The sequence below is a fragment of the Lepidochelys kempii genome, chromosome 6 (assembly GCF_965140265.1).
Source record: "Lepidochelys kempii isolate rLepKem1 chromosome 6, rLepKem1.hap2, whole genome shotgun sequence".
NCBI lineage: Eukaryota > Metazoa > Chordata > Testudines > Cheloniidae > Lepidochelys > Lepidochelys kempii.
Window position 1 is genome coordinate 52,282,692 of NC_133261.1, and position 8,686 is coordinate 52,291,377.

Consider the following 8,686-nt stretch of genomic DNA (forward strand, 5'->3'; position numbering starts at 1 on the left):
GCAGGGAGTCTGTATTTTGTTTCAGAGTAACAGCCATGTTAGTCTGTATTCGCAAAAAGAAAAGGAGTACTTGTGGCACCTCAGAGACTAACCAATTTATTTGAGCATGAGCTTTCGTGAGCTACAGCTCACTTCATCGGATGCATATGCATCCGATGAAGTGAGCTGTAGCTCACGAAAGCTCATGCTCAAATAAATTGGTTAGTCTCTGAGGTGCCACAAGTACTCCTTTTCTTTTTGTATTTTGTTTACAGACAGAGGCAGGGTGATTAGGATAAGAATGGGCTGGTAAATAAATTAAGAATCTGGATGTTTAGATGAGCCTGCAAAACAGGAATCCCTCTGCAGGGGGTGGGGGTTATTGAAAAGAGAATACAGGGGCCTCAGAAGAAATATAGCCAAGCCCTCTTAGCCAAGGTTACATTCAGAAAAGAGGAAGATTTGGGGGTGGGGGGTAGGTGAAAAGGAGCCAAAACCCAGGGAAGAGATAGCAGTAATATAGAGAGGTTCCCACACTACCTGTGATACTTATGTGGCCCCATCACCATAGTATCTGAATGCCTCACAATGTCTAACCTATTTCTCCTCACAGCCCCTCGGTGAGGTAGAACAGTGCTGTTATCCCCATTGTAGAGATGGGGCATTGAGGCACTCATTGACTAAAGGCCAGATATTCAAAGGTATGGGATTTTCAAAAGTGCCTAGAAGGTTAGGTGCTTTTTGACCCAACTAGATGCCTAGTTGTATGTTTGTGTGCCTAAAAGGCTTTGAATCTCTGTTCCTAAGGCACTGGCCTGAGGTCATACAAGCAGTCCATAGGGGGAGTAGGACCCAGGTCTCAGGGCTAGCTCCCTATCCACTGAACCAGCCTCTCTCTCTGCTGCAAAAAAAGAGGACTCTGATAGATGGCAGCAAAACCAAGGTGGCCAGTTTTCTGAGACTCCAGGAAATTGTCCCCAGGCGGTTAGAAAGGGTGGCATGGTTGATAGCATGAAAAGCAGCACAGAGGTCAGAAAGGATGAAGAAAGAGAGAGAGTCAGCTAGAGGAGACCACTTAACCCCCAAGAGATGGCAGGTTCTGCTCCATGCTGGGATGTAAAGCAATGGCTGCTGTGCAATTTTACATTTTAACTGAAAACCATTGTGTTTTGTCATTTTTTGTTTTGAGTTTGAGAAAAGGTCATATAAGTATCAGATGTATTTATGCTTCAAATTCTTAGGGTTTCAGCTGTATCCAGGCCAATTCCAGAACAAAAAACAGAAATTGCATCCACAGAGTCCATAAAGGAGTACTTGTGGCACCTTAGAGACTAACCAATTTATTTGAGCATAAGCTTTCGTGAGCTACAGCTCACTTCATCGGATGCATAAAGTTGACAATAATTGTCATGATTTGTATTATGCACTGGGCACCATCTATGTGCTCAGCACTGTTCTGAATATTCCAGAAAATGTAGTCCCTGAGCCAGTGTGTACCCCTGGATAAGATGGCTCAGATATTTAAGTATGAAGTGTATAGTTATTGAGCACGTTAATGTCTGTGAGGGAAGGTGGTAATGGCAACAGAAGTTTCACCTGTTTAAGGACTGGAAGATTTGAACCTACAACTTCCTTTCAGGAGGAAGAGCTGCCCAGAGCTCCTGTGCCTATTTGTTTTCCTTTCCTGCCTGCAATGGCCCTGATATACTTCAGAAGTCTCAGGTTTTTTCTCAACTTTAAAATGTGGGATTTTCTTGATGTTGGGTTTTAAATATTCTCCTGTGAGAACTGCAACTCAATCACTCTAGTGTTGTGTTTAAGAGCCTTCTGGAAAGTAACTAGCCTTTAAACAGAAGTGTAAGCAGCGTTGTCAACTCTAATGATTTTGTCATGAGTCTCATAATTGTTTTCCTTAAAGCCCCAGCTCCTGGAGTCCAGTGGATATGTGATGATTTCAGCCTTTGTTCATAAAGAAAAAGTAAGTTTCTAGCGCTCATGGCTTGTAGAGAAAGCTTGAAACTGTGATCCCAGTGCATCCTAAAGGCTCAAAAAGCAAAAAGCAAATAAAAAGAAATCCAGATCTATTATTTTTACATAATCTCATGATTTTAAAGCCAATCTCATGATTTTTGGTGAGCCTGATTCATGATTTTTGAACATTTATGGTTGGCAATACTGTGAAAGTGGCTTGAAAGTGTCAGTTTCTAGTCTATTATTTGTAGTGGGGTAACACCCCTAGAGCCCTAGCCAGGTGCAGTATAAACTCATGAGGCCTTGACCTAGTAGGATGTTTCCAAAAGGTAAATGATCTATTCCAAGCTTGGTGAACTTCAAAAAAGTGATAGAGAGTAATCTAGACTTTTTTACATTTGTTTCAATTGTTGTCTTCAAGAGTTAGTAACAAAGTAAGAATACACATTAAAATTTTAAACTTAACCAGTGTCACTTAAGTGACTTGACACAAGATGTCCGAACATGTTAGTATTAGAGCTGAGTTGGTGTAATATTTATATAGGAATTAGATACAGCGCTCCTGTCAGTTAATTTCTAAGTTATTATCTGGGGGGGGAACCCTCTGGAGTTTTCAGGTACCTAAGTAGCCCCTGGAATCACAGTTAGTTGCCCCCCCACACACCAAAATCTGAAATGGTGCCCCTGGCATTGGTGGGGGCATGCGGGATTAAGTCTCTCTTCCCCCCCCTCCAGATTTCTGTGGGGGTCGAGTTGCCTTGTAGAGCTTGCTCTGCCCAGCCTGCTGGTGGGGGAGAGGGGCTCTCCTAGGTTTGCCACCCATCTCGGTTTTACACAGACAATCTGTTTTTTGACTTCTAGGTCCAGGTGCCATTTAGGGTTGCCAGGTGCCCAGTTTTTACTGGGCTTTCCAGTCAAAAAGGGGAACTGGCAGTGTCCGGTCAGATGTAATGACCAGACATCCAAAATCCAGTTACTGCAGGACGGAGGGAGGCACCAGTCATTAATCTGCACCAGCCCCTGCTCAGCTGGGACCACCTCCTACCTGCAGACAGGCTCCTTGTCAGGCTACAGCAGCTCCCGTCCAAGCTCTGGAGCAGAGGGAGCTCAGCTCGGGAGCGGAGGTAGGTGGAGATGATCCAGCCAGCGATGGTGGGAAAGGGAGAGAAAAGTGAGTGGTGGAGGTGGAGCCTTAGGGGAAGAGGTGGAGAAGTGGTGGGGCCTAAAGGGAAGAGGTGGGGCAGGGGCAGGACCTCGGGGGTCTGATTACCAGCAGTTAGAAAGGTGGCAACCCTAGGCTCTGCCTTTCTCCTGCTGTGCCCTCTTCCCCAACTGGCATTTCCAGCTCACTCAGCCCCTCCCCCGCAGCAACCAGGTGCAGGCAGGGAACTGAGGGGGCAGTACGGGGCCGCTTCTCACGTTGGCTGACTCCGCTCAGGGTTACAAGAGAGCTCGGCTGGGGATGCAATAGATTTCCTGGTGGATAATACCCTAGCCTGATGGACTTATATCTTGTACTTCTTTTTAATACAATACTTCATGAGCAATTGGGGTGCTCAGCACCAATGAAAGTCAGGCCACTTTAATTAGGGTGTCCCAATGTGGAAGTAGGTGTGTTAGTTTAGGCACTCACATCTGAAAATATTAGCCTCAATATCTTGTGTCACATTCTTCTCCCTAACAGTGGTCAGTGGCTATTACCTGTACCTGTAAACAGTACTCTTTAGAGGTGGACTTCAACCCGTTGAAGAGGAGAGAGTTCATCACAATCTAACTTCTCAATGGTTAACATTAAAAAAGAATTGACACCTCATATGCAGTAAAACGCTTTTTTGACATGAATCTCATATCGTCATCATTCCTGAACCCTATGTCTAACCTACCTATATAATTTCTCCCTGTTTTTATATCACTGGAACTGCATCATCATCTTGGGAAGAAAAACCAGTACTAGTTATCCATCTTCATTTCATAAACACATATCAGGAATAGTCTCATTATTATTTAGTCCTGCCTTGAGTGCAGGGGACTGGACTAGATGACCTATTCAGGTCCCTTCCAGTCCTACGCTTTTATGATTCTACGTCCTGTGTCATACAGGAGAACATAACCCCCAAGATATGGCAAAAGGCTAAGGTAGTAGCTTTACCAAAATCAGGTAAAGATCACTCTTCAATAGCCAGCTATCACCCAATATCACTCCTGAATTGTAGCTATGAACTCCTGGAGGAGATGATCATACAGAGAATACCTATGACAGGACAACTTTTGAGTAATGATCAGGCAGGTTTCCAACCAAATCAAAACATCTATGACCAAGTGCTAGTACTTACTATGTACATTGAGAATGCATTTCAAGAGGAAGAAAACTGGAGCAGGTTTTTTTTTTAACCTTAAAGGATCATATGACAGTATCTGGCATACTAGTCTACTGTTGAAGGTGTCAGGAGTTCTTCCTAGATGGGTTGTCAGGGCAACTGAGCTGATAGTAGATACTTCTAGGTGGTGCTGGGCCACAAAACCAGCACCTGGAGATTCCAGAAGAACACACTCCCACTAGGCTCAGTGCTAGCAATCAACTTTATTTACTGTATTCATCAATGACCTACCAAACACCATCTCCAAGCGGTTCAAGTATGCCAATGATATTTGCTTGGCCTCAAGGAACCATGACTTCCAAAACATTGAAGAGGACCTGAACAGTGATATGACTACCATAGGTGACTATTGCAAGAAATGGAGACTGAAAACAAGTATATCAAAGACTGTGTCAACATGCTTCCACTTATAGTTGCTCAGAGCCAACTTGAGCTTAACATCTTGGGCAATGGTCAGTAGTTCGTACATGACTCAAAACCAGAGTCACCCTAGATCGTGCACACACACATATACTAAAGTAGCGCAGAAGTTCAAGAGCAGAAATTGTCTTCTGAACAAACTAGTAAGGTCCACCTGGGGAGCCAATGCACAAACACTACTTAGTTCGGAGCTCACTCTGTTACTTATTTGATGAATACTGTGCTCTAGTTTGGTCAAACTCTCCCCACACTAGACTAGTAGACTAGTAGACACACAGCTTAATCACACCTCGAGAATTATCCCAGGCACATAGAAGCCAACAAAACTTGTATGGTTACCAGTCCTAGCCAATATTCCTCCTCCTAACATCCAACATTCCTTGTATACATGAAACTTCACCTGACCTGTGTGGGAGTTTGGCTGTACAGGAAACAAGATCAGCCAGTTCTTTATGAAGCAAATATTCTCATTCCTCACTTACTTAATAGTGAATGGGTGTCAGTATCAAACAATTTTAAAAACAGACAGACGCTATTTTTTTTTTTTTTTTAGGAAATATGAGTAATAGAATTTGTTTCAATTAATCTAGAGCCAGATTGTGTGATGGGATACACACCCAAAACTTATATTGGCTTAAATAGAATCAATGGTAGGCTATTGGGAATTACAAGTTTGTAACTGTAATAGGTTACAAGGGTTCAAATAGATTGTATATTATAAACATGTTTTCACATTCTTTCTATTTATTTTTAATACTGTAATGGATGTCTCTGATAATTGGTGTATGTAGACAGTTTTTCAATTAAGGATCTTAAAGTATCCATGGAGAATGAAATTCACCTATGCATAGATGACCAGCACAAGTGGCCTATGAATCACGTAAGTCCCATTTAAGCCTTATTTTGAAGGCTGTTGTAGTATATAGGCCTGAGACCATGCAGATCAAAGCACATGATAAGACTGATAGACTACTTAATGTGGTAACGAAGCATCATGCTATAGTTGGTGATAATATTCTTAGGAATCACTAAATTAGATGTGTTTCAGAGTAGCAGCCGTGTTAGTCTGTATTCGCAAAAAGAAAAGGAGTACTAGTGGCACCTTAGAGACTAACCAATTTATTTGAGCATAAGCTTTCGTGAGCTACAGCTCACTTCATCGGATGCATACAAAATTAGATGTTGGTCAGATGGCCACAGCAACATATAGAAAAGCTGCTCTGTGTATGGTGTCAAATAAGAATACCAATAACTGGTTTACAGTCATACAGGTGGGGAAAAGAAATATAAAAGTCTAGTATACAATGATCCTACTATTCCTTTCACAAGGGCTTTGATTAACATCATAGGAATTAATTTAATTATAGTATTTCCACAGCATTTTTGGACAGTGTCAACCCTTACTTATCTGCACTTTATATAATACACATAAAATTTGTGTTTCTCTACCTCTCAGCAAAGGTTTAACAGCTGGTGCTCTAGTAAGGTCTTTACTTGTGAGATTTCTTTTTTTTTCTTAATATACTACAGCACATTAGCTAGTATACTGTGAAGTATCATCCTTAGTATTGAAATGACAAAATAAATGAACAAAGTACATTTTGTGATGCATTAGCTTTACTTTTTATTTTATGTTTGTTCCTAGTCATTAATGCAAATTAGCAAGGGTCTGATGTATCTCCATTTTTGCTGTGCAAAGTTAAATGGTTAACGTGCACTTCACTATATACTCCGCCACTGCATGATAACAACATAAATTCTTCCAAGACAACTGCCACCATCCCCTGACATGCCCAGCCTGGATAAAGAACACAATAAGCTACACCCATGACCTTTCCCAGTGCTGATCTCATTGTGATAGTTCAGCTTATATAAACATATCCACACCTAAATGGGATGTTGATTGATACTATGAGGTCAGATCAATGCATCTGGTCAATGCAGCATTACTAGCCATGCCTATCCTTTGAATGCTCTGATTTCTGGTCATGATATTAAGCTGCTTGATATTCTATCCACTGATATTTCTTTCAATAAGTAAACCACTGATACGGGCCAAGCTGCTACTGCCACTGAGGATAAAGCACTGTAGACAAGAGATGGGTAGAGAATTACACAATCCCTTTCCTGTCGCCCACATTGTTGACTAGGCAGCAGGCATAACTAATGACACCTCAGAAGTAATGGATGTATCACAGTGCAGGTTAATGGGAAGAAAGAATTTCCAGTCTGTGGCAGGTGCCAGCCAATGGATCCTACAAAAACATATAAAGATAAGCCACATGATTCAGACAGAAGAGGCTTGTGTGGACTTGTGCCAGGATCATGAGGTATGGGGCCAGCAGACACTCACAAGATGATGAAACTGAGTGAGAAAGACACTCAAAGATGAGCAGCTGATGGATGTTGTGGATTGGGTTGAAATCCAGATTTGAATTTTGTGCCTTGGGCCCATCTCTAGTTAGTACCTATTCTTGTATATATTCAAGCAATACGTACCCCTTTGTGAACATTTGTTGGCAACAATCATTACGAGCAGCAGCAGCATGAACAAAAGTCTAGGGAGAATATGGGAAAAAGGCTCTAGAAGTTGACATATAGTGAGGAAGTCAAGACATTTTTCACTAACAAGTGGATGGGGGATAACAATAGTACATCTATCCAAACACAAAATGTCAATTTGACATAGTAAAAAACAGACAACTAAGAAGATAAGTAGAGCTAGTGAATTAACAACTATCTGATGAAATTTAGTTCTTATTTCTGTTTGTAAATCATTCACAAACAGAATTTGATTTTTTATGACTTTGTTCACAATAATCATTTGAACAGTTTATGTGAAAAATATTCAGTCTATGGGATGTTCATGCGTACAAAACCCCCATTCTCACAAATGCTCAGGAATAGTGAATAAAAAGGGACAGAAACACAGTAGGATTGAACTACCATTGTAGTATTCTACCAGCTTCAGTGACAATTCAGCTGATGTTCTGATACATGGTAGAGATATCAATGCCTATAGTTAAGGTTGACTTTAATTTCCCATTATAAGCACCTTTTTTCAATTGTTTATAACTGAGCCAAACTTTTCCCATTTTGGGCTGGAATTTTCCAAACCATGCATCTATCTCAGGCTGATTTTTTAAAGATTTTTAGCAAAAACTGTTCAGCCATTTCCAAGACTGAGATGAAGAGAAAATAAATTGTTTTGCCCATGTTGGACAATTTCATTGACATGATCTAGCGCCTTCATGCTTTGAAGCAAGAACTTGAAATTAGGCCAGGATGTTGCCTTGGTGCCAGAAATACGGCTTTTTGTTGTCTTTGTGAAAGAATGCCTAAGTTACGAGTCTCTGAAAAAACTAAGCTTGACTTTGCAAACAAACTTCTTTAAACATTTTTGGGGGGATGTAATTCCATATAAATTCACAGTGAACATGGGATGGGGTTAACGCTGTAAATGTCTAGTATAATATCATTTATGACACTGGAGAGCTACACAGTAATTGTGATTGACACTATTTCATGATGTAGTGAATGATTAGCTACAATGATAATCCCACTGGAAACACAGTGAATATGTATTCAATCAGCAATGGCCGAACAGTGTATATATCACTGCAAATCATTATTTGTAGCATTACCTATAACTAGGTGCAGTGTATTTAACTGATCTGAGGTTGTGATATTTGTCATGAAATTCACCCCTTGTTGCAGAACTTTGCAGCACAATCTAAGCTTTCATTTAACACTTGTGGTTACAAATTAAAAGCTTCTTACTTATTTGAGTGTGAACTATTGGTCACTGGCTTTTCTCCTGGATTAAAAATTTCCTGGGTCAGTAGACAGCCTGAAACAATAGCTGTGAGTGATGTGACCTGCCCCATTTATCTCAATGGGATGTTAATTCTGAAGATTAAATTACCTCAAATTTTAAA